Source organism: Polypterus senegalus, chromosome 11 (assembly GCF_016835505.1).
Source record: "Polypterus senegalus isolate Bchr_013 chromosome 11, ASM1683550v1, whole genome shotgun sequence".
Classification (NCBI taxonomy): domain Eukaryota; kingdom Metazoa; phylum Chordata; class Cladistia; order Polypteriformes; family Polypteridae; genus Polypterus; species Polypterus senegalus.
In genome coordinates this window covers 86,056,937-86,083,777 of record NC_053164.1, presented here as the reverse complement: position 1 = coordinate 86,083,777, position 26,841 = coordinate 86,056,937, and positions in this window count along the sequence as shown.

The following is a 26,841-nucleotide window of genomic DNA, read 5'->3' as shown; positions in this document are numbered from 1 at the left end:
ACAACCATGGCATAGCAGAAATGATGAGATTGTTACAGAGAATCAGGTGGCACAGTGAAAGGAACTAGAGGAGTTCACACTCTGGCCATCAATGCACCATACAGAAAGAATCCAAAGTGTGTTAAAAGCCACAGTTACACCTATTTACATCATCTTCTGCTGCAGTACTAAGGGATTTGAAACTTTTTCTAAAACTTCAATGTTGTCAATTGAAGAAGCTATGCATCTTGTTCTTGACCAGCAGAGTTGGATTTATTTTTGGTTTACGAGCGTTTATTTCCCATGGTCCATCTTTGGTTTCAAGAAGAGCTGAAAAAGAAAATTTTTATGTTACCTTCTTGCTTTCTATAGTCACTGTTAATGATCACCATAGCTTTTGCATCATCAGGTATGACGTGGCTGCACTTCATTTGGTATTCAGCCTTTGGTGGATAGACACCATTATTAAGTTCTTTATAGTGACATTAGATAAATTTTAATTAGGTCCTAACATTAATATTGATTTTTGGTTTCCCTCTTTGCTTCGTATCAGACCCATTTGCTTTTTGAGTATATCTTACACTTATCAGCTCCTGGTTATTTATCTCAGAATAATCTTTGGATGTCTAGCATTGTCCATAAAAATATATTTATTTGTCAGTTTAAGAAATTGTTTAGATTATACAATTATCCTCAGACAAATTGCGCTTGTTTGTCTTGCTCTGTTGAAAGAAGCGTGGTGGTAACTTGATTAAAGCGCAAACAAAAGAGTCAAGACTGTTGCAAGTAGGCATTTCTCCATGCCAGCTCATTATTCAGTTTTTGAAACTCATTCTTGCTATTCAGTTGGGCTTCAGGTATTAGTTGGAAATTAAGTTTTTATGCTATCACAGTGGATGAGAGAGAGTCTATAGCGACATTATGAAAAGGCAGAAGCAAAATGTCAAACAGCTGAATGACAATGAAATAATTTTATGTAAATGAGACAAAAAAAAAATAACACAAGGCAAAAAAAAATAAATATATTGTTAGGGAAAAATGAGACAGAAGGTCAAAGCATGCAACACCCAACCATGTAAATAAACAACAAGGCTCAAGGGACTTGAAATTGACTCATTTATTATTATTGGATACTTCAAGAAAGTATCCCTAAATATCATAAACATGTCACCTGCTGCACTAAGGGTGCTAACTCTTTGGATCACTGTTACGCCAAGATAAAAGGCAGTTACTTCCCACTACTCCAGCTTCACCTTGAATAGGCAAGACCACCTCTCAATGCTGTCAACTTACAAGCAGCAACAACAACAGGAGAGTGTAATAAAAAGGTCCACTGCAATATTAAAGAAGTGGTGGAAAAACTGCAGGATTGCTTTGATTCTGTAAGTAAGGACATGGTTAGAGATTCCTTATCCGAACAGTCAGACTGTAACTGGAATCAGCAAAACATGTGTGAAGGACTGTGTGCCAAGAAAAGCTATCAGCTTACTGCTCAATAAGGTACCATGAATCACCAGAGTCAATTGAAATTTACTGAAGGCTTTCAGAAACACATTTCAGCTCAGTGATATGGAAACATACAAAAAATGCAGGTACAAGCTCAGGAAAGCAATAGTGGTTATTCAAAGTCAATACCAACATAAACTGTAATCAACAACTTGTGGATAACATAAAATTAGTTAAGGCTCATAAAATATCTGGTCCACATGGAATTTCAGGACACATTTTTTAAAACTTGTATGAATCAGGCAGTTCAAGTATTCACATAAAATTTAGAGGCCTCACTGAGTGAATGTCCATTCTACATCTGCTTCAAATAACAAGTATCACTGTGCAAAAATGGACTCAATTAATCTAAGTGACTAAATGTCATACCAGTGGTACTCATGTTCATTATGATAGAAAGAGATAAACTGGTTACTTAGATACATAAAATTAAATACCGTATTTACGTGTGTACCACGCGCACATTTTTTCCCGAAAATTAGCATTAGAAAATCAGGTGCGCGTCATACACGAGGAACTGTAATTCTGTAATGTTTACTTCTTCTGCTTGGGCTCGCTCACTCTCTCTCTCGCTCGCTTGCTCACCCACTCGCACTCTCTCTCTTGCTCGCGCACTCGCGCTCTCTCTCTCTCATTCGTGTGCTCGCCCACTCACGCTCTCTCTCTTGCTCGAGTACTCGCACACTTGCGTTCTCTCTCGCTCGCTTGCTCGCTCACTCGCGCTCCCTCTCGCTTGACAGCGCGCTCTCTCTCTCTCTAAACGCTTCCTATACAATCACAACGCGTGTCGTACACAGGGCAAAACTTCGTTCGCGATTTTCTTTGTAAAAATTAGGGTGCGCATCTTACATGAGGGAGCGTGGTACACAAGTAAGTACGGTATTTAGAATGTTTTTATCACTTGCAGTTTATATATTGTTGCATCATAGATCTAGGGTCGTAGTATTACCCTCTGCAGATAGATATTGGATTTCCTAAATGGTAGCCCCTGTATGTACAGATTGGCACCACCATTTCCACCACATTGATCCTCAATAAAGGAACCTCACAAAGTAGTGTTCTTCTGTACTCCTTTTTCACTTAAGACTGTGTAGTCAAACACTGCTCCAGATCGATCATTAAATTTGCTAACACTACCACTGTGCTATTGCTTACCATGAATGATGAGATGGATTATGAAGAAATAGTTTTCTTTCTGATGAAATGGTGTGAGGACAGCAATGTATTCTTTAATGTCAGCAATAGCAAGAAACTGATTGTAGATATCAAAAAGCAGGAGAAAGACCATATCCCTGTGTATATTTGAGACAATGCAATGGAGAGGGAAAGCAGTTTTAAATCTCTTGGACTTATCCAGATGTTATAAGGCTACTTATACTTTCAAGTAAGTGAATGTTTGTGGTACATACTTTAGTGTATGATGTTATAATTTATCTCTACTAGTCTGTGAGAAACATGCAAGTAAGAATTTCATTATACCATGAACTACAGTATGTTGTGCAGTATCCACAACTGCTCTTTTAATATTTCCGGGGTTTATTTGAAGGGGGGTTGTTGCTGTTGCTTGTTATAAATATTTATTTATTTGCTTATTTATTATTTATAATCAAGCTTCTGTAAAAAATGTAATTCTTTCCTTGGCACAAATAATGTGCTAAACAGCGATCCATCTATCGATCATATGACAATACATTTAAACTTAAACCTTAATTAAGTGCTACTTGCCTGTAAGCAGTCGGGTTACATAAAGAATAATTAAAGATAAAATGGTTCCTTGATGATTACTAAATGACAACAGCAGGTGTAAAGCATGAACAAGACAGTCAGAGGCAGTAAAAGCTGGCTGGCAGAAATGTTATGAGAAAACCTCATGAATTACAATAACAAAGTGAAACTCTCATTACCCAGGTATTTTATGCAAGTGAAATGTTGCCAGTTGACATTTGATCCTCACTATTGATACTGTATATGGGGTAATTGCATCTATGGGCATACAGTATATGATTATTTTCTTGAACTGTTTGGCATTTTATTAAAACTAGGAAGAAAGACAGTATATGTGCACAGTCTGTGTTCTAAAATGCATAATGGACATTATACATTATCTGTAATTATGGAATTGATACATGTTTGGAAATATAACATTCAAGCACAAGTAAGCACCTGGGGCCTCATGTATAAAAGGTGCGTACACATATAAATGTTGTGTAAGAACGTTTCCACGTTCAAATCGCGATGTATAAAACCTAAACTTGGCGTAAAGCCACGCACATTTCCACGGTACCTCATACCCTGTCGTACGCAAGTTCTCCGCTCGGTTTTGCAGACTGGTGGCACCCAGCGTCAAAGCAGTGCAACTGTTCCTGTGTGGTTTATCTTTCTGTTTCAGATCCACATTACTGACGCGGCTTTATAAATACACTGAAATTAAGCATATATTGTTGATTAGTTTAATGCATCTGATTGTAATTAACCTGTAACAATATAATGGTCCACAGAATGGTCAAACTATTCTAAATACCATAGCTGCATTAGCGTTGTTACTCTCACTGCACCTTCTTCTTCTTCTTTCAGCTGCTCCCATTAGGGGTTGCAATGGCGGATCATCTTTTTCCATATTACTCTCACTGCACCACTCGGAGCAGCTGATTGGAAAGAGAATTATCGGTATATAGCATCAAGCACATGCTGCCTCAGCCATGCTGTCTATTGAACTGCTTCTCACATGGCAAACGCTTCAAAATCTTTACTGTATGGAACACGCAATTCAGAAACAGTTTCATCCCAAGAGCTCTAAACGCAATCAATCAGTCCATCAACTGCTCCTTGTAGTATCGTTTGTACTTATAAGTACAATCACCTCATTGAAAACTTGCGATACAGTTATAATATTGCACAACTTGAGCCACTTTATAAAGTGCGTATTTACATATGATGACAATATCATTTTTAAGATGAAATGCAGCAAAATATGTTTATTATATTATACAGATAAAACTTCAACTTTATTTAAATAATCTGTATTGTTTATTATTAAAGGACACGGTATCACTACGCTAGCAAGGATCCGGCGCTCCGTTCTGTTCCTGCATGCCTCACACTGTATGCTTCACTGGGACTGGCATGAAGGACAGAATAATTAAATATGTACTAAAAAGATATTTCAATGTTCCTTAAAAGTTTTGAAGAATCGTCATTATAAGCTTACAGATGGCTTAACGTCTATTACAGAACTGATAGCGTGGCGATTGGGTATTTAGAGAAAGAAAAGGAAGGACAGAAATTGGAGGTTAGTACGTTTGAAAGAAACAGTACTGCTGCAATAAATAATTTTATCGAAGGTTGCGCACAATCACTGCGCCACCATGTTCCCATTTTTAATAACATGCTTTAACTCCTATCATCATGAAAATGATATCACGTATACATCTCAGTATTTTAGTTATTCAGAGAGCTGTAATATCATGAATGTAATGGATTCTGTGTCCTGTCGGAGGTAGAGAAAGCTGGTTTAAGAAGCACGTAGTGATTCACACACATAGAGCACACAGAACATCAAATACAAAACAAAGCATTTAACGTACTACTTTAGTTACAATGGGATTTGAGAAACTAGTAAGTTAAGCGATTTTAAGATTAAGTTTATAATGTTCTACTTTAATGACCAAATAAACTACATGATTAAAGTGGAAATTTCGAGATTAAAGTTGACATTTCCTGCTTTTTTCCCACTGTGTGCCTTTTTTTTTTCTCTGTACCCTAATAAGTTTTCATATGACACTCAGATGGTGGGCTATGACTCTTCATTTCATGGCGACTTTGATATCTGACAACTTCTTTTTTATTTCGGGCACTTTGCGAAATTGTGAACTTGAGCTTTCGAGTTTCTCTGACATGCTATGTCACTCGATCAGCTTCCTTTTCTTCTTTATATCACTGTTTAAACCAACAAATATTAAGTTTTTCCCTGCCTCCACTTGGTATGCGCTGAAATTGTTCTATTGTTCCTCGTGGCTTTGCCATTGTCTTTTAACAGAACGCTGAGCTTAAGGGCTATTAATATTGATTTACATATTCAAAGAGGCGTAATTCTGGGAGGAGTTGGGGCGGGACAGCAGGCACGTGCGTTACTTTTCATGCTGATCGGGATTTATGTAGTGGAAGAACTTGGAAGTTTGCGTACATACAAATTCCTGCACATTCCCGCTTTTGTGCTTACGCCATGTTATAGTGCGAGTTCTACGCACGGCGTTATACATGAGGCCCCTGATGACTCTTCAACCAAAGTGAAGATCAAACACTTTTTTATACACATATCCAGAGGCTGAAATGAAGGATGAGAAACAAAAGTGAGGCTGGACACTATACGATAAAAGTTCATAACAAAAAAAAAAGAAAAAAGAAACTGACAAGATAAGCTCAAAATATCAAAAAATGCAAATATGAAGTGTACTTCAATAACTTGTTTTTCTCTTGTTGAGCTGTTTTTATTGAGTGTTTGTCAAGTACCTTCTTAGTCTTATCCCAATTTTTAGATGCATTGATATTTTAAGCGTAATGCACTTACTGCAAGAGCCATGTCCGTCTGTCTGCATCATAGCATGTAACCCCCAATGGACTGGCTTTGGTAAAATTTGCCAATTTTACCTTCAAGGAAATTTGTCAAGACAGGTCATGCTGTTCACCTTTTTGAAATTTCAAAATCTCTCATTAAAAAGTTTTGGCAAATTTGCAAGGTCATCTGTCTAAAACAAAGAAACATTCTTTGTGATTCAACTATGAACTAGTTTACTGTTTCAATTTTACCTTAAGAACTGTTACTCCAACTTGTGCATTTTTTATATATTTTCTTTAACTCATTCGGCAGCCACTCCTGATGGTCAAACAGTGAAACGGCTATAGTCAGTTCTGCATCTTATTTTTCATAGATCTATGCTTTACCATGCAGGTTTAGCGGTCCAGGTCGTGAGGAGGAGTCAGGGCTGAGCAGACTATAATGAGTCTAATGAAAGGGGAAGAACATCTGGTAGGTTATATTTCCTAAGAAATAATACTAGTTAGTTTTTCTCATGATATTCTCATGACCCCCACTGAGACACCTCAGTGAACAAATTACTCTTTTCATTTGCTTTTTATTGAATGAAAAAAGTTATTTAACACCAACTTAAGTCATAGGAAAAAGTAATCCTCCCTTTTATTTTATAGTAGTAGTAGTAGTAGTAGTAGTCATACCGTCATGCTGAATGTTCAGAGTAAAGTAAATTTCTTACTTGTATGTCCAACTAACATTCAACTTGTCACCACCTTCTGGAATTTAGATAAAGTGGAATTATTAAGTGGGCGTGCATGCCAACCTGAGACAATAATTGTCTGAGTTTAAATAGTATAACATGTCATGCTGATTATGCCACCTCTCTCGGTAATGACTGCAACCAAACCATTCCTGCATTTCAATATCAGCCTTTAACATCACTGTGGAGGAATATTAACTATCTGTCCTTTACAGCAGTGTGCCTTTGTTAGTTGTGTTAATTATACTTCTGAGACTCAGTATACTGTATTTGATATGGTGTACCACAAGGATCTATTCTGGGCCCACTGCTTTTTTCAATCTACATGCTTCCATTAGGGCAGATTAGCACAAGGTGAGTTGCAGATGACACACTGGTTTATTTGTTGATAGCACCTGATGACCCTGATGCTGTTGGCTCTCTGATCCAATGTCTTAGCAGTATTTCAAATTGGATTGTAGTAACTTTGTCAAACTAAATATGGAGAAAACAAATGTCTTAGTGATTGCCAAACGTGGATTTAGCAAGGGCAGATGAAATAGACTTGATCCCTTAGGCTTTAAAGTCAAGGTGTAGGTAAACAATTTAGGAGTAACTATTGACTCAAACCTAAATTTTAAATCACATATTAACCAGATTACTTGAATTTTTCACTTAAGGAATATTGCTGAAGTTAGACCTCTTATAACTTTAAAAGATGCTGAAAAATTTGTTCACATTTTTGTTTTTAGTCGACTAGATTACTGTAATACACTCCTAACAGGACTACCTGAGAAAAGACATCAATCGGCTGCAATCAGAGCAGAATGCAGCATCCAGGAATGGAACTAGGATAAGAAAACTTGAGCACATCTCACCAGTTTTAGCATCGTTATGTTGGTTACCTATGTCATTCAGAACTGACTTTTAAATACTACTAATGGTTTATATAGCCTTAAATAATCTTGCTCCGTCCTATATTTTGGAATCTCCCTACACTACAAGTCGTAACCTTAGATCTTGAAATGGTGGTCTGTTTATAATTCCAAGTGTCAAAATTAAAAGAAGTGGTGAGGTGACCATTTACTGTGATGTACCCAAAGCCTGGAATAATTTACCAATAGAAATTCACCAGGTTAATGCTGTGGAATATTTTTAAAAAACTGCTAAAAATGATTATTTTAATATGGCTTTAGCATTATCAAATTTTTAGGGATCTGCAATCTGTACTAATCCCTACTATTCTCTGCTGTCTTTACTAGTTCTTCTGTGATGGCGATCTGCGCCACCACCATCTGATTGAGGCACGGTGCAGCCACATGTGATGATGGAATGAAGGGGGGCACCCCAGCTGTCCACAAGACCAGCATCATCAAATCCTGTCATATGAAGCTTAAAAACAAAGAGAACATTTTTGATAGGTAGAATGCAGAGTAGGGGCTGTGTGGTCTTTTTGGGTTTGGAACCCCTTGCGCATTTTATTTTTTCTCCAGCCTAACTGGAGTTTTGTTTTTTTTTTTTTGTTTTTTCTGTCCTCCCGGCCTTACCTATCTGTCCTTACCTTTTGTTTGTGTTACTTATTCTTTAATATTATTGCCTACTTTTATTTGTTTTTCTTTTCTTGTACATTTCTCTTTGTCATCTTGTAAATCACTTTGAGCTACATTGTTTGTATGAAAATTTGCTATATAAATAAATGTTGTTTTTGCTTTAATTTGTAAATACTGTCCGGTTTTCAAGCATGAACTGTTTATTTTAGATCTTGCCTTCAAACCTCTATTAGGTTAAGGTCTTAACTTTAACTAGCCAAATAACAAAACTTAAATTTTGCTTCCTTTTCACCATTCTGATGTGGCCTTATGTTTTGGATCATTGATTTGTAACATAACCTTACAATACTTCTGATCCAGCTCATAAACAGATAACTGGACACTTTCTCAAGAATTTTCGGTTGCAAAAAAGAATTCATGTATCCAACTTGTGCTTATTCTGAGGCATCAAAGCATCACAACATCGTCAAACTACCACCATTATCCTGTTTGCTTGGCAATGTTATCATGATGTTCTTATAGTGAAATGCTGTGTTTGCTTTATACGAGACATAATAATGCCCATGTCAACCAAAAACTTCCACTTTTATCTCATATATTCTTTGAACATCCTCACTAAATGACTTTATAATCCTTTCCAGATTGATAGATAGCAACATTGTATTTTTCTGATCTGTTTAAGAATTTAATTTGATCGTGGCATTTTCTGCTTGTTGGATCTTTGGACTGACAACATCCTTCTTATTGTAAGCATTAAAATAAGTGAGGCTTATTGCTGCTTGTAATCATGCCTGGCGGTGTTCAATCAGTTAACTCTAATTATCATTTTAACTAGGGTGATTAAACTAGGGACAATTACATTTTCATACAGTGCAGTGGTGTGGGATAGCTTTCTTCATTATATTAGTGAAAAACAGTATGTTTAAAACAATGTCCTGTTTTTTCACAGACATCAAAACCGGAAATAATTTTCAAATCAAAACGATAAATGTTACTTTATATTTACAGATGAAACAAGAAACGTATTTTCATACTGGTGGTGACGCTATTCCAATGTCTTGCTGCAGAACACTTGGTCCTTTTGACTCTGCGATGCTGTAACTGTAATGATTGTGAGGTCCCATTACTTCCACCATTAAGCTTAGATATCCATCTCATCTCTTTTGTTTTCTAGAATGATTCTTTCTGAATTGTGTTCCTGAATTGGTTGAGCGTTCTTTTACTGTGGTGCAGTTTGATTTCTCTTGTTTCTCCATTGCTTTGATCTACAATTTCAAGTCAATCGGAGCAGCACCTGATTCACAGCCTCCAGCAGCTGTCCATGTTAAAAAAATGAAAAAAGTGTAAATTCTATGATGACCGGGTCGATTTAAACACATACAGAGGTGGCGAGAAACTAACAGTGGTGTCCTGATAGAACGATGAACAAATGTCTTAATTTTATTCCTCGAAAGTGATCCGCAAAATATTGTGGGGAGTTTAAATGCACATACTAACTTTGAAACTTTGAAATATGTAGTAAGCATTCCAAAATAAACATTATTAACAAATATGCACAAGAGTTTGGACAGTAGACATGTGATTTGAGATAAATTAAGTTTTCATAACAGTTTTAATCGCGCCACCCCTAACATTTTTTTGAAATGTAGATGCACATTTTATTATACCTACTTAACTTTTATTAACATTTATCCAACTGTATATTTATTGTTCTAGTATCAGAATGTAGTTTAAATTAATATGTTTTGGTGTTAACAAATTTTTTTTTCATATTTTTGATTCTTGTTTTCTTGTTTTCACATCTTCGCACCCCCCTTTTTGTTACTTCACACCCCGCTAGGGGGACCCACCCCACAGGTTGAGAACCACTGAACTAAACTGTGCTTACGTTCATATGGTGGCCACTGGCTAGTGGGGAATAAATATTGAACACAATTCAGCTAAATAAAAAGTGTTTGCTGTCATAAAACTGAAGCTCATCAGTGTTAGCTCTCAGCAGAGTTTGCCTTCTGTTGTGCATTTAGCTATTTGAAAAGTGTCTTTTAGCGCATAACATTAGTAGCGCATAACTTTCAACTCTTCCAGTTAATATGGAAATTTCAGTGGTGCACAAATACAACTGTTGCTGACACTCCATGATATTTTTTTCCAGGAAAAATAATGTTTCTTCTGCCCAATGAAAGAAGTTGACGACACACCTACGTGGTGTTTATTGATATGCTTAGTTCACTTAAAAGTCTGCGGTGTAAAACACAGCCGAGCTAACTGGAAATTGAAACAGAGTAATGAATCATCCTGTGACTGGGACTGTTAAAACACTTTAAATACACAGTTTTAAAGGTTATTTTAATACTAATAATTTTGCATTATACAGTACTACTACTACTGCACTCTTGTTTTCACGTGTACTTCTGCTTCAATTTCTATTGTTCTCATGATCTTCAGATTGTTTTCTCAGCAAAGAGCTTATAATTGATAGCATTGATTGATTAAAAACTTTCCAGACAGTGTAACTCTTTAGAATTTAACATTGTGATTCAGTAGGTTAATGTAAAAGTGAGCAAATCGCACTGTATACCGTCTGTGCATACCCCAAAAGAACGAAGCTTAACATTTTTCCTTTACACCAGGGAACCAGTTTTTTCCAGTCAATTCATATCTGTGTTAAAGAGCCCCGCAGCTAGGATTTGTTTAAAATGACCTTGATCAAACTGTAAATGTACCATATCATCCTTTACCGCACAAAATGGATGCCTTGCTTTAGCTAAGTGTATACAGTAGTATTACTTATTACATATCGCCAAAAAGTAGCATCTAAGCAACTTTAACCTCTGCAAAAAGAGAAGGCTAGCCTTCAATTTTGCTGAGCGAATGCACAGAACTGATTGCCATGCTTTTTTTTGGCAGTATTTTGCATAATTGAATTTGCTAAACTCAGAACATGCAAAACCCCCCACCCCCACAGTTACTAAATAAATGCAAACTGAAGTCTTGCTGCTTGCAGTGAGCTAAGAAATGTAGATATTAATGCAAGCTGACAAATTTTCTTCTGTGGCAGTCATTGCAGGGCGATAATGGCTTTTTTTTTCCATTTCCCCCTTAGTGGCTTTAGCAGCATGCAAGAATGAAGATTGTCAAGAAAAGAATATATATTTCCAGCAATCAATGACTTAGTTCATTTTTCTAGCATTGTATTATTCATTGGAACAGTTGTATTCAAATAATTACAATGTTTATTTTTATTATTTGCCATTTTTTGATATTTTTCATTGGAATGAAATTGCTGTTTTACTTGACAAATTAAAGTGTGGATAAACATCATCCTAGGTATACAGCCCTAAATAAAACCGAATGTCTCTGTTTCATTAGTGTGGACATGTTGCTGTTATAAGAGATGGCAATACGGTGACTTTGTAAACATAAGCATTGCAGTATATGCAGCATGTAACACTTTGACTTGTTTCTCCGAGATATCCATTGTTTTGCATTCAGAACTAGGCCCCATAATATTGTCTACAATTAATTGCCTTATTCTTATCTGCTAACTACAACTAGTGCAGTTGCATTTCTTAATTCAAACACCATCCACAGTAATTTTAAGATGCAAAATGAGATACCAAACCAAGGATATCTAATCACTTATAACTATATGTCCAGCTTTCTACTAGGAACAAAACACATTCCCTGAAAACACTGCAAACTCAGTGTTCATGACTGTCTAACTCAGGAGTTCCCAATCTTTTTTGCCATGGCAGGTTTTTGAAAGTAAATTTACCTCCATCCTGTTTTGTTCGGTAATTTTGATTTTTATTTCTACCATAGTGATCAACAAAGGGGAAACTTTAAAATAATATTTGTAATATTTTCATTTTAAGTTCCAATAACAATAGCACATAATAATGCTGTTTCACTTATGTACAAACAACTAATGATGAGGAGATACCGGTATACCAGAATGAAACACACTGAGTGATGAGAACACATTAATCAATGAGAGATGCTTATTTGTGCTTTTCATGATTTTGACTATTCTTGAAACATTTGCTGAAAGAGCTGGCCTCATGTCGTCTTTGGGTACTAATCGAGATCTTCTAAAGTTTTTGGTAAATTGAAACCTGGTTGGAATCCCTTGGACTAACTATAGATAAAATGGTAGCAGCCATGAACCCATATTAAAATGTAACAAATATGGAGTAGATATACCTAAAGAGGTGCATTATACCATGTCTATAATGGCAAATTCTAGATTCCTTAAAGAGCACAGACAGTTTGGCATTGTTAATAACTTAATAAGTACAGGAATCCCTCCTCGATCGCGGGGGTTGCGTTCCAGAATCCCCCGCGATAGGTGAAAATCTGCGAAGTAGAAACCATATGTTTATATGGTTATTTTTATATATTTTAAGCCCTTAGAAACTCTCCTACACTGTTTATAAATATTCTCCGCACAGTTATATAGTAAACCCTCGTTTAGCGTGGTTAATCCGCTCCAGACAGATAAATGAATTTCCACAAAGTAGGATTTTTTATTTATAAATGTAATATTTTCGCAGTTAGAACATTGAAAACCTGTTTGCGACCTTCTAAATACGTTTTTTAACATTATTAGAGCCCTCTAGACATGAAATAACACCCTTTAGTCAAAAGTTTAAACTGTGCTCCATGACAAGACAGAGACGTCAGTTCTTTCTCACAATTAAAAGAATGCAAACATATCTTCCTCTTCACGGTGCGCGTCAGGAGCGGAGAATGTCAGAGAGAGAGAGAAAAGTAAACAATCAAAAATCAATAGGGCTGTTGCGCTTTTAAGTATGCAAGCACCGCGATAAAGCGGCCACATTGAAGGGATCAATGTGAAGGTAGCCTTTCAGCATTTTTTAGAGGAGCGTCCATATCTTCTAAGCAAACAGCCCCTCTACCCACACCCCCTCCGTCAGGAGCAGAGAATGTCAGAGAGAGCGAGAGAATGACAGAGAAAAGCAAACAATGAAAAATCAATATGGGCTGTTAGAGCTTTTAAGTGTGCGAAGCACCACGCATATCATTGAGGAGTTTTATTTAATACATAATACGTGCTCTGATTGGGTAGCTTCTCAGCCATCCGCCAATAACGTCCCTTGTATAAAATCAACTTGGCAAACCAACTGAGAAAAGCATGTACCATAAACTAAAAGACCCATTGTCCACAGAAATCTGCGAACCAGCGAAAAATCCGTGATATATATTTAGATATGCTTACATTTAAAATCCGCGATGGAGTGAAGCCGCGAAAGTCGAAGCGCATTATAGCGAGGGATCACTGTATCCCTAATTGTCCTACAGTTTCTGTGCAGCCATCACCATCAGAAATACTTAATATTCCATTACTTAATATTAAACTATTTATTAGTAAGACGTTTTTGTAAATGACCTTATCACTCATAGGATAAAAGACTTTTTAATTTGTGTGAAAAGTGGCTCAGTAGTGGCAGATCTGCAGTACCCCCTCACTTTTAATTCAGTTTGTTCATCAAGGTTTAATGAATTCAGTATAAATTGCCAACCTCAGCAGTTTCACATCTTTTGAGTATCTTGCCGTTACTATTAAAGGAGTAGCATCATCACTTTTCTAACTTTTATCACATTTATTAATACACTAGCAAATTACCCGCGCTTCGCAGCGGAGAAGTAGTGTGTTAAAGAAGGTATGAAAAAGAAAAGGAAAAATGTTTAAAATAACGTAACATGATTGTTAATGTAATTGTTTTGTCATTGATATGAGTGTTGTTCTCATATCTATATATATATATATATATATCTATATATATATATATATATATATATACACTGCTCACAAAAATTAAAGGAACACTTTTTTTATTGGACCTGGCATGAAATCAATTAAACCTGTCTGATAATTTTCTGGTTGGTTAAGCAGCTGAGGTCATTGTTAATCACTTTCAGCTGTATTGGTGTTCATGGACTTAACGACAGGTGCACTAAAGTGGCAACAATTAGAAAACCCTCAAAACAGGACTGGTTTTACATGTGGAGGTCATTTCAAGTTTCTCCCTCTTGATCTTTTTTGGCTGGTTTTCCACTCGTGCTAGTTTTGGCTTGAGTAATCATCTCTACTGGCAGTATGAGGCGATTCCTTAACCCTACAGAAGTTTCACAGGTTGTCCAACTTCTCCAGGATGGCACATCCACACGTGCTGCAGCAAGAAGGTTTAATGTGTCTCCCAGCACAATCTCCAGAACATGGTGGATATTTCAGGAGACTGGCTGTTATTCTTGGAGAGCTGGACAGGGCCGTAGAAGGTCCTCAACCGATACCTGCTCCTTTGTGCAAGGCGGAACAGGCTGAGCACTGCTTGTGCCCTACAGAATGACCTCCAGAGGGCCACTGGTGTGAATGTCTCTACCCAAACAATCAGGAACAGACATCATGAAGATGGCCTGAGGGCCCGACGTCCTGTAGTGGGCCCTGTGCTCACTGCCCAGCACCGTGGAGCTCGACTGGCATTTGCTCAAGAACACCAGAATTGGCAAGTCCGCCACTGGCCCTGTACTTTTACAGACGAGAGCAGGTTCACCCTGAGCAGCTGTGATAGGCGTGAAAGAGTCTGGAGAAGACAAGGAGAACGATATGCTGCCTGCAACGTCGTTCAACATGACAGGTTTGGTGGTGGGTCAGTGATGGTCTGGGGAGGCATATCCATGGAGGGACGCACAGACATCTACTGTGTAGGAAATGGTGCTCTGACTGCCATAAGGTATCGAGATGAAATCCTTGAACCCATTGTCAGACCCTACGCTGGTGCAGTAGGTCCTGGTTTCCTCCTAATGCATGACAATGCCCGGCCTCATGTGGCAAGAGTATGCAGGCAGTACCTGGAGGATGAAGGAATTGAAACAATTGAATGGCCTTCACGATCCCCTGACTTAAACCCAAAAGAACATCTGTGGGACATTATGTTTCGGTCCATTAGGCGCCGCCAGGTTGCTCCTCAGACTGTACAACAGCTCAGGGATGCCCTAATACAGATCTGGGAGGAAATGCCACAAGACACCATCTATTGTCTCATTAGGAGCATGCCCCGGCGTTGTCAAGCATGCATACAAGCTCGTGGGGGCCACACAAGATACTGAAAAGCATTTTGAGTAGCAGAAGTTATTGAAAAAATGGACTAGCCTGCCACATCTTCATTTCACTCTGATTTTAGGGTGTCTACACAATTGAGCCCTCTGTAGGCAGAAAACTTTTATTTCCATTAAAAGACTTGGCATCTTTTTGTTCCTAAGACATTGCCCTGTCGTTATTTGTATAGATATCCAACTTCATATTGAGATCTGATGTATCTAATGTGTTTCTTTAAAGTGTTCCTTTAATTTTTGTGAGCAGTATATATCTATATATATATATATATATATATCTATATATATATATATATATATATATATATATATATATATATATATCCCTATCTATCTATATCTATATATATATATAGCAAAATACCCGCGCTTGGCAGCGGAGAAGTAGTGTGTTAAAGAAGGAAAGAGAAACAAAAGGAAACATTTTGAAAATAACGTAACATGATTGTCAATGTAATTGTTTTGTCACTGTTATGAGTGCCGCTGTGATATATATATATATAGCAAAATACCCGCGCTTCGCAGCGATGTCGTGTGCTAAAGAAGTTATGAAAAAGAAAAGGAAACATTTTAAAAATAATGTAACATGATTGTCAAAGTAATTGTTTTGTGTATTTGGCGGCAGCGTCATGAAGTTGTTTTCATCTAGCTGCATCAGAAAATGTACCACGACGTCTGATACATATATACATATCTATATACATATCTACATATACACATATATATAAATATACACACCTATCTACATCATATATACACACACATACATACATATACACACACAAATTATATATGTGGTCACTGAGTGCAAGGGAAAAATAATAAAACATAGTCTATAAGTTATTAAACATTAACGTTTTAAGAAGTACAGGCACATTGAGCACTACTGGAGTGGTTGCGGGTAAACTACATTTTAAAGACGGTGTAACACAACAGGTAAGTAGTACTAACAGCAGCTAAAATGTATATGGATCATCTCTCAGTAGTTGATCCCTTTTGAAAGGCGCTACATGACGGCTGTGGTATAGAAATTACATTTTCTATGTGAACGTTCAAATTTCTGCCTCTGGTAATGTGCCTTACCGGCATTACCAGCAATTAAAGAAAATTAGTTTTGTGTCCTCTGCAGTGTTAAGAGAGAAAGGCTTTGGTTTGGGATAAAAGAAAAAAGGTGTAAAGAAAGGAAAGTTGCCTTTTTCTTTTATATAGTATAGATAGATGTGTTCGCTGATGATATGAGCACCTTTTGGGGACAGTCGCGGTAGGTCTTGTGTAGACTGGTGAGACGTCCCTGCCATTAATCGGTTGTGATGGCACTGTCAGTCCTCCACTCCTGTGCGTGTCTTCATAATCCGAGCTGACGACCTCATAATCGTATGCGTGCAAAATAGAAAGTGCGAATCGCCTTAATATTAGTTCGCCGCGGTGTAGAAAAGGGGTCCCGTGTTTGCACTTTTCTGGGCTATAGCTCAGGGGGAGGATGAAAAAAATTAAAATTGCTCACTTTGACTTAAGGCAGAAGCGCAGTCAGCGTCTCAAAGGCTGGCACAGCTATGCGCGCACACCGGCTGCTCGACTTTTGCTGGGCAGGAGACCCCAGTTTTTGCAGACACGTTCACGATATCAAAAGTCTCAGCGCTCTTTGGAGGTCATTCATATATATATATATATATATATATATATATATATATATATATATTGTAACAAACTGAGGAGGAGACAGCACAAAGGTTTGGGGTTTTCCGGCCCCCGTATATTGTGCAGGATCCACATTAAACTGTAAACAAACAGGGTCAAAATTACAAACAAAACTGTTCATAAGCGCAACGCCGTATCAAAACCCGGCTTATGGAGGAGGAAAGTCCTTTTTCCTATGAGGAAGCAGAGGGAGAAAGTTAGTACCCCGCCATTCCCTGCCGGCGAATGTGTTCCCAGGTGCGTTCGAATCCATCCGCGGTCTCCTACTCGCCGTGCGTGACAATATATATATATATATATATATATATATATATATATATATATAGCAAAATACCCGCGCCTCGCACCGGAGAAGTAGTGTGTTAAAGAAGTAAGGAAAAAGAAAAGGAAACATTTTAATAATAAGGTAACATGATTGACATTGTCATGAGTGTTGCTGTCATATATATGCCTGCCTAAATAAGTCACCCTCCCTTCGCTCTTACTTTTTTACCGTTCATTTAATCATGGCTAGTGGCGGAAAAATTATAAAATGGAAGGAGGATTACACTGAGTATGGCTTTACCAAAACAATTATTGAGGGTGAATCGATTATTCATAAAGCTTGAATTGGTGATCTGTTTTTCTGTGTTAACCTCCTATTTTTTCATACTTTTTCTCAAACCAAGGTGGTGCGAGGGTAAAATGAATAGGGATGCGCTGATCAATGTAATCGGTGTACCAGGAAATCATGCATTGACAAAAGTTCCCCTTTTCTTGTAATGCAAAGTGTGATTAAATGCATTATTTTTTAACGCGTTATGGAGCACATGCATCGAAGCTTCTCAGCTGTGCTTAGGGTTCCCACCCGTCCTTTAAAATACTGAATCGTCCCGTATTTGAGAATGAAATTGCGCTTGGCCCCCAAGGGATGTGGCCCCCGCTGCAGTATGTGTCCCTTATTTTTTTGTATTAAAAGTGGTAACCCTAGCTGTGCCTGTGCTAAGAAAAGGAACACGATTGTCAATGTAACCTTTTGTAAGTAGTGCCTGGAGGATTCAGTGTGGAGAAACTCTAGAGACAGCGTGTGTATTAACTTGTGGATTTTTCTGTGAGTATTTGGTGGCAGTGTGACGAAGTTGCTTCGAAAGACGGCGTTAGTCGCGGAGCTCAGCTCAGAGTGAAATGAGGTAAATGGGAGGGGAGATGATGATGTGACTCCCCCACCCGCCTTAACTGTCAATCCCCCACAAACACAGTCTCTCGGAATTTGCATAAGCACACCCCTTCACCTGCAATTTTAACTTAGTTACAAAGTGATCAAAACTCTTGTTTATATCCTGCGTCCTCTCATTAAACTTGTATCCCGCATTACCTGTGGGCATGAGAAACGCCAGCGGCAGCCTGTCTATGAACTTAATTTAAAGTTTAGGTTTACACCTTGCTTTCTTTCCAGAGTAGCAGCACTCATGAATATGGTAGTATATGTCACTTGCTCGCTTCTTATTGTTTTGCTGCCTTCTGAATTATATAATGCATGTTTTCTTCAGCGCTTTTTGGTGGTCTTCCTGGTTTTCTATGCACTGCGTTGACAGTCAGTTCACATGATTACGTGGGAGGCGTGATGATGTCACACGAAACTCCGCCCCCCACGGCTTTCGAGCTCAACTCTATTACAGTAAATGGAGAAAAATACCTTCCAGTTATGAAATGAAACCTACCCAACTTTTGTAAAGAAGCTGTAAGGAATGAGCCTGCCAAATTTCAGCCTTCTACCTATATGAGAAGTTGGAGAATTAGTGATGAGTCAGTGAGTCAGTCAGTCAGTCAGTCAGTGAGTCAGTCAGTCAGTCAGTCAGTGAGGGCTTTGCTTTTTATTAGTATAGATTTAATAGCTAATTATGACAATTTTTAGTTGTAGGTGACTTTAACTTTCAAGTAGATAATCATTGTGACTCCAAAGCCATAGAATTCATGGCATCCATGAAGCATAATCCATTAAGGAAATTATCTGGATGTTTCTCCTTTCCATGTAGAATTCCACAACAATGATCTCTAATACCAGTCCCAGAGGTTTACGTTACAGACCTGTTTCCCAAGATGGAGGATGTCCTGCTCTCCAGTGGCTTCTGTTCCTTTACACAGTTTTTTTTTCTTTCTACCTTCCATACAATAATGAACTTCCTGTTACACTTTGCTTCAATATGAAAGTCCTTCCTGTCTTCACATTACCTCTGGCGGTCTTTTCAAAATAAAAGCTTAGCAAGGAAATGCAGTTTTCGTAACATCCAGTCCCTTCCAAGTGTAAAACTATAGCTCACAGTGCCTTTGCCAGAAGCTTTATGTTCCTGGCTAACAGGAGTAGAACTCAATGTGGTCTTTTGCTATTGTAGCTCGTCTGTCTCAAGATTTGAAATGTTGTTCAATTTGAGATGCTTTTATGCTTACCACATTTGTACAGAGTCGTTATCCAATTTACCTTAGCCTTTCTGTTAGCTTAACCAGTCTGCCCTTTCTCCTCTGACCTCTCTAATTAACAATTCATTGTTTGTTTTTTGTATTTCGAAACATTCTGAGCAAACTCTAGAGACTGTTGTGTGTGAAAATCCCAGTAGATCATCAGTTACACAAACTGAACGGTTTACTTCATAGTCATTAAATGGAATTCAGTATGTGCAGAAATGTGATGGTATCTAACTTCATAAATATGATGATGGACAATTATGGTGCCTCTCAGGGTTCAGGATTGTTATTGCTGAAAAATTTAGTTAGGAAAATTCTCCTTACTTTAACTTCTTATGCAGATGATGCCATAACAGTTTTATCATCCTTTAACACTAGAATCTCTGAAGCCTACAAAAAAACTCATAATCCCAGGCCACCTTAAATTCCATTGCATCTCTACATTAGTATCTTTATTTTTGCAAATGTGTCGATCAGCACAAGCAGCAAGCAGCCTGCTATTCCATCCCTCCACCACCTCAGCTCAACTGGGGCAAAAAGCTCTACCAGCTCAAGTCTGTTTATCTGGGTGTGAGGTGCCTGGAGTTGTATAGGGTAAATAATATATTGTTATTTGGAAGACATGCATTTCATGTGTGTTCCGTGTTTACAACGATCTATGTAAATGTAGGGTTACAGGAAATGTGAGGCAAGAAATGTTGAACACATAACTAAAACAGAAACTTTTTTCATGTTATAGTACTAATGACAAAATTTTGACATGAAGTGTATAATGTGTCAAGACTGAAGTCCAAATATAAAATAAACACTTTCACAAAAGTTACACGTATAACAAAACAAGTGCGCTTTTATTCAAGAATATAACCGAAGAAAAAGAAATCAGGTTAGGGTGCGACAGGTTGGGCGTCATCCTGACAATCAATCTGCCACACGCATGTCCTTCAACAAAACAGCAGGGCATACAGAGAATTATTTTAGAATGCTCTGGGCAGGGAAGATGACTAGTCTCACAGAGGTCATCCAGTTCTTCCTGTTTTAATGCAGTGTAATGGCTTTGACTCTTGCATCAGCCAGGGATGACATCAGCACTCAGTCAGTGGCAGTATGAACTGACATACTGTTATTCAAATGAGCAGCTTCTGTATCAGCGGATGGGGAGTACAGTACAGCCACAGTTGCACAATCACTAACTCAGTGTGGCTAAAAGTGAATGATGCTCCTAAGGATAGTGAGCTAATCAAAAGAGTGGCAAAAATGAGTTTGAATCAGCTGGGCCCAGTGGGTGAGATCCTGCCCCAAGTGGAGGAGTTCAAGTATCTCGGGGTCTTGTTCACGAGTGAGGGAAGAATGGAGCGTGAGATCGACAGGCGGATCGGTGCGGCATCTGCAGTGATGCGGGCTCTGCATCGGTCTGTCGTGGTGAAAAAGGAGTTGAGCCGTAAGGCAAAGCTCTCAATTTACCAGTCGATCTACGTTCCTACCCTCACCTATGGTCATTAGCTATGGGTAGTGACCGAAAGAACGAGATTGCGAATACAAGCGGCTAAAATGAGTTTCCTCCGCAGGGTGTCTGGGCTTTCCCTTAAAGATGGGGTGAGAAGCTCAGTCATCCGGGAGGGGCTCAGAGTAGAGCCGCTGCACCTCCGCATAGAGAGGAGTCAGATGAGGTAGCTTGGGCATCTGATCAGGATGCCTCCCTGGTGAGGTGTTCCGGGCACGTCCAACAGGGAGGAGGCCCCGGGAAAGACCCAGGACACGCTGGAGGGACTATGTCTCCCAGCTGGCCTGGGAACGCCTTGGGATTCTCCTGGAAGAGCTGGAAGAAGTGGCCGGGGAGAGGGAAGTCTGGGCCTCTCTGCTGAAGCTGCTACCCCCGCGACCCAACCCCGGATAAGCGGAAGAGGATGGATGGATGGATGGATGGCCCAGTGCTACATTGGTGTCAGAAGCAGTAAAAGTATAACACGTATTGCCCAACTTTGCAAAGCAGAGAGTATTGCTAAGACCCTAAAACTGTTTTTTGTGCTCATCTGAGCTGTTGATGGAGCATGTTGAAGCTGAGATCTGTGTACTGAAATGTTAGTTGCAGTGTTGGGAAGAAAGACAGGTAAGAGACTGTGACCTCTGCAGCTTCACACAAAGAGGTTCACCTGCTGATATATGATAAACAGACCATGGCCTGAAGTATAGGGTTAAACACTTTGGCTGCACTTCATTACTGCACTGCACTAAACATCCATGCTGTGCTACTTGACAGTATGGCCTTCAACAACCCAGCTGTTGTGCTCTTGTCACTGTAGCATAACTGTAGCAGAAGAGAAGAACATCCAATCAGTTTTAAAGAGCTTATATGCTGTTAAAAAGGTTAGAAGTGGTCACTAGGAGAGCTGAGCTCTGGAAGGGAGAATGAGGTAATGACGCTGGGTATAACATCAGTGCTGAGTCTGAGTCATAGTATGAGCTGGCATTGAATGTTCAAATAAGCAGCTTCAGTGTTACCTTTCCTGCCTGTCTCCTGTCAGTGGTTGGGATGATGCGGGGAGCTTCTCCTTCAACGTGTCCAGTTGCTCCAGGGCCAGAGCGCTGTGGCGTGGGGTACAGCCATGTTCCTGCGTTCCCTTCTCCTGGTTTACAGCAGGGACTGACACACAAGGCATGAATGCTCTAAAAACTTAACTTTTATTATCAACTTACAACATGCTTCTTTCAGCTCAACAGAGAACATAACAAAACGCACACATCAACTTAATGATTGATTAATATATCTTGAACTCTCCACCCCTCAAATACTGACAACTCCATCCACATTCCACATTCAGAATGATCTAGATGTTAGGCTGCTGTTTTACAATCTCATCCCAACACAGGGGACCCTATAAAAAGGGTGAGTCTGCCACAGTCACCTGATCTTTAATCTAATATGGCTAAACCAAAATCAGAAGAATGATGAAAAAGAGCAAAACTCTATTGGGTCAAAATGGACAAGCACCACACAGCACCACAGCATTGTAGATCCACCAGAGGAATGTTGTTATTTAGAATTTTTAATTTTCTTTTTGCCATTTTCATCTTTCCATGTTTTAATTGCATTTAAAATTAAATTTTACATAGTTTGATATTAAATGCTGAAATTGCTTCTATTTTCTTTGCATTTATGTGTATAAATGCTTTAGGTTTTCATAATTTCTGCCTTATACTTGTAAAACTGTGTAAGTGCTCTAAGCTGGTACTCAAAAAAAATATACAAAAACAGACTGAATTGAATTCCTAAATTCATTATTTGTAACATATCATTTTAAATTAAGCACAGAATGCACAATGGAAGCAAAATGCAAGAAGTCATCTCTAACAGGAGAGCCACTCTTATGGAGCATATAAATAAATATTCTAATGTTGATGTATTCTAAGCACTTTTCAAAATGTATTCATTAATATGTGGTAGTAGGAAGAAAAACCCTTTAAAGACTTTACTGTGGTTGTCATATATTTTTTGTGTTGGAAAAACTGCTTTAGTTGCCATGGTGTCTGATTATTTGATGATAGAAACATCTTACATCGAGAACTGGAATACATTCAAATGTCCAACTGATGATCCTAATTGTGCCTCTGGAAACCTAGATTTTTACTTCAGTAATGCTATTCAGATGAGAATTTCCAAACCATATAATTTTTTTATCGCTTGCTTGATTAAAGACACCTTCCAAATTTTTTATAGCATATTTAGCATCAGGTTGTGAGCAATGTGCAACAGTGTATCCGAAAAAAATGAAGTGAAAGATGAAAGACAACCTGTACTCTATGCAATACTAAGTACAAGTTACCTTTCAAATGCATAATCTATCCTGGACTTCCAGGTTGTGTGTTATGATAACTTTTTCTTAATGCATCAAAATGAAATTAAAGGTGGAAGAGTTTCAGAGTTTAAAGCAATCTTTAAAACTGACCTAATTTTAGGCAGCACTTTTGAAAACATTACACTTGTGTATGTTTCTGAAGGTGACAAATTTGTAGTCCCTGTTCAATCTACTGTATCAGCTCCATCTGACCTTAAAGTATTTTTCAACTGTAGTTCATATTAAACACTAAAATAAGCTGTCATTATAGCATTTAGAGTGACACTGAAAGTAAAGGAAAACAAAGTACATTCATTCATTTTATCTGTTCAACATCCTGTTGCTGACTGAGTGAATCTGCTGCATTCCACTTATAACTGCATCGTTTTTCATTGGGTGCTGATCTCCACAGTCCAAAATGCGTGTTTATCACATTAACTATGGACTCTGTGTGTGTGAGTGTGTGTGTAACCTGTGATGAACTGATACCTTGTCTGGGGATCGATCCTCCCTTGCAGTTGATGTTTCAGGAAATAATGCCTGTCTTGTCACTGTAAATATTTGGGGACAATCTTTTAAATTAGGTTGATCCAAAATTGAACAAATCACTAAAAAGGTGCATAACCGACTGTTCTTTCTAAAAGTACTGAATTGGTTTAAAGTAGACAAAACAATAAAGTCACTTTTTTATTTTATATGATAGTAATAAAACTAAAATTGTATCAACAACATTCTAAAAATTGATTGTAAAGTTACTTGTCTGCATCACTTCTTTCTTGCTGAGCTATATCATACTGATACTAGAAAGAAGGACGACTAAGTTCTTTGTTTTCATTGGGTTAAATATTTACAAGTAACTGTCATAATGCTACCTAAAGATCAGTTTAATATGAATTTTCTTTGGCAGAAAGAATTAAACAAGATGTTAATAGATGGTCCTTCCTCTATCTCAGTCTAGCTAGGAGAATTAAAATTGTCAAAATGAACATCTTTCCAAAGCTCCTATTTCTTTTTTCAAACCATTCCCATATATATATTGTAAAAAGGCGCTATATAAATGCCTGACCTGACACAGATTCACACCGGAGGCACTTAAAAAAATTAATAGACTTTTATTGTTCTTCACTTGTGGGGTACGTCTTCCCTGTAATCCCCACAGGCACAACACAGTCCTAAGTGTGCAACACCAATAAGCACACCACACTCCTCTCTTTTGGCACCACCACTCCTCCTCTAAGCTTTGTCCTCCTCCTCCTCCCGACTCTGGCCACTGAGTGGTGGTTGCTGGTTCATTTTATTAGGCACCTGGAAGTGCTCCAGGTGCTTGATTGCTGACATCTGGCTGCACTTCTGGTTGTAGCGAAACTAGTGCCCAGAAGGGCCTAGCAGCTCATGCTGCAGCACCTCCTGATGGTGCCTACAGAACCCAACAGGGCCGCAGCAAACTCCAACAACCATGAAGCCCTGTGGGAGTCCAAGGCACCGCTGCAACCCAGGGAGACTGCCATCTAGCGTCCAGCGGGAGATATTGGGTTTCTCATGTTTGCTCCCCTGGAATATATGCTGCAGGGGCGCCATGGCCGGGCATGGGCCCTGGCCATCCATCACAATATATATATTATATATTATATTATATAGGATGGTACAGATATAATTATGCAATTTTCATTACGCTATAACTTATTAATTTTATTACATAGAAAATCACCGAAAAAATCCCGAACAATCGAGAAGTGCATGAACTGACGTCTTTGCGCTGAACTAGAGTCGCCCCCGCATAAATCAAAGTCATCCAGGTGATCTGGATATATACAAACAAATCTTTTTTAAACATTAGACTAAATTGTAACTTCAATGGAATTCAAAATGGCTACACATTAAAAAGTCAACTTTACAGAGACCTAAAAAGAAAAGAGTGGCATGAAGCTATCTAACTTTCTGTTCTATTACTGGGCTGCAAAGATACATAGACTGGGACTTTGTAAAGAGGCAAAAATCAGTAAAATTTGTTTAGCCATAAAAATAATAAAAACAAAAAAACGCCCTCTCTGTATGCTGTGCAGAGTAAATCTACCAGTGATCTTAAGGCCCATTCGCTACTGTAGGACATAGTATTTTGCGGCATTGTCACTTTTATCAGTTGTACCTATATATAACGATCACATATTTTCTTTAACCTATCTAGCTAATGAAACTCACAGGAAATTCAATCCTTTAGAGAATTTCATGTGAATATCTTTGAATCGTTTGAACAAATATCTCATAAATATAATATTCAAACAACACGCAGCTTCCATCAGTCTCTATCCCTGAAGCAATACTGGCTAGTTTTTATGAACATACAAATAGTAATTGTTGATTTTATTAGCATGCTTTGAATTCAAATTTCAAATAAAGAATGGAGCTCAGTTAGTCAGAAAATACATTTTTTCTTCAGTTTTTGCCAAGCATGATTTAATTTAGATAATAATCTGAAATCAAGCAGAAATCTTGCTTAAAACTGTCTTAAGTCACCAGGTGCCTGATTCACTAGGTCAGTGCTTTTAGGAATACTTGACACTCTGATCAGTTTGTTTTAAAAGTTTTTGCATCTGAATCAAATAGCCTTAGATGTAAACTCATTTCTAAAAGCAATATCTGGAGTAACACTCGATGAGATTGAATTAATTTATCAAAAATCTATTGTAGTATCCCATAATATAGCATTCATTGCCTACAGGAATGATGATTTTTTATAACTGGAAAAATCTTAATCCATTTTTCATAACTCAATTTGGAAAAAAATGAAATACTCTTCGACAAATGGTCCAAGATATTTTTAGAATTAGGCAAGAATTTATTACTGTTGTAAAATACCTAGCAGAGTCTTTTCTTGACTTTTCCTTCTGTTTTAGTTTACATGAGGAATTATATTGGACCTTTTTTGTAACATAGCCCTCTGATGTTGGTAGTCAAAGAAGGTTGTGGATTTTATTTTTAAGTCTGATGCATTTTTTTTTTTTATTGGAACACAATGGCCCTGCAACCTGGATCTGGACCAGTCGCAGAAAATGGATGGATGAGTGGATGGATGGACAACAGGTGTACCCATTGTTATAATTATAATATTTAGTTTTTAGTTATTTTGTTAATTATTTAAAAATTGTAATTACTTATTTTAGTTTTGTTTTGTGCAGAACACAGTACAATTTCACTCTTTCAGGGCAGTTGTCGACTTTTGTCGAAAGAAGGGGTTGACAGTGGTAATCAACCGTAAACGGTGACAAAAACCCACCATTATGTTTTAGTTGGACTCTCTTTGCTAGAAGGAAAGAGAGCTTCATTGTTTTGACTGAGATTCCTTGTGAGGAGCAAACACCAGCGAAAATGGGCATTGGCATCTGGCGAGAGATCGAAGCGAATGCGTAAAGAAATACTCCATGGACG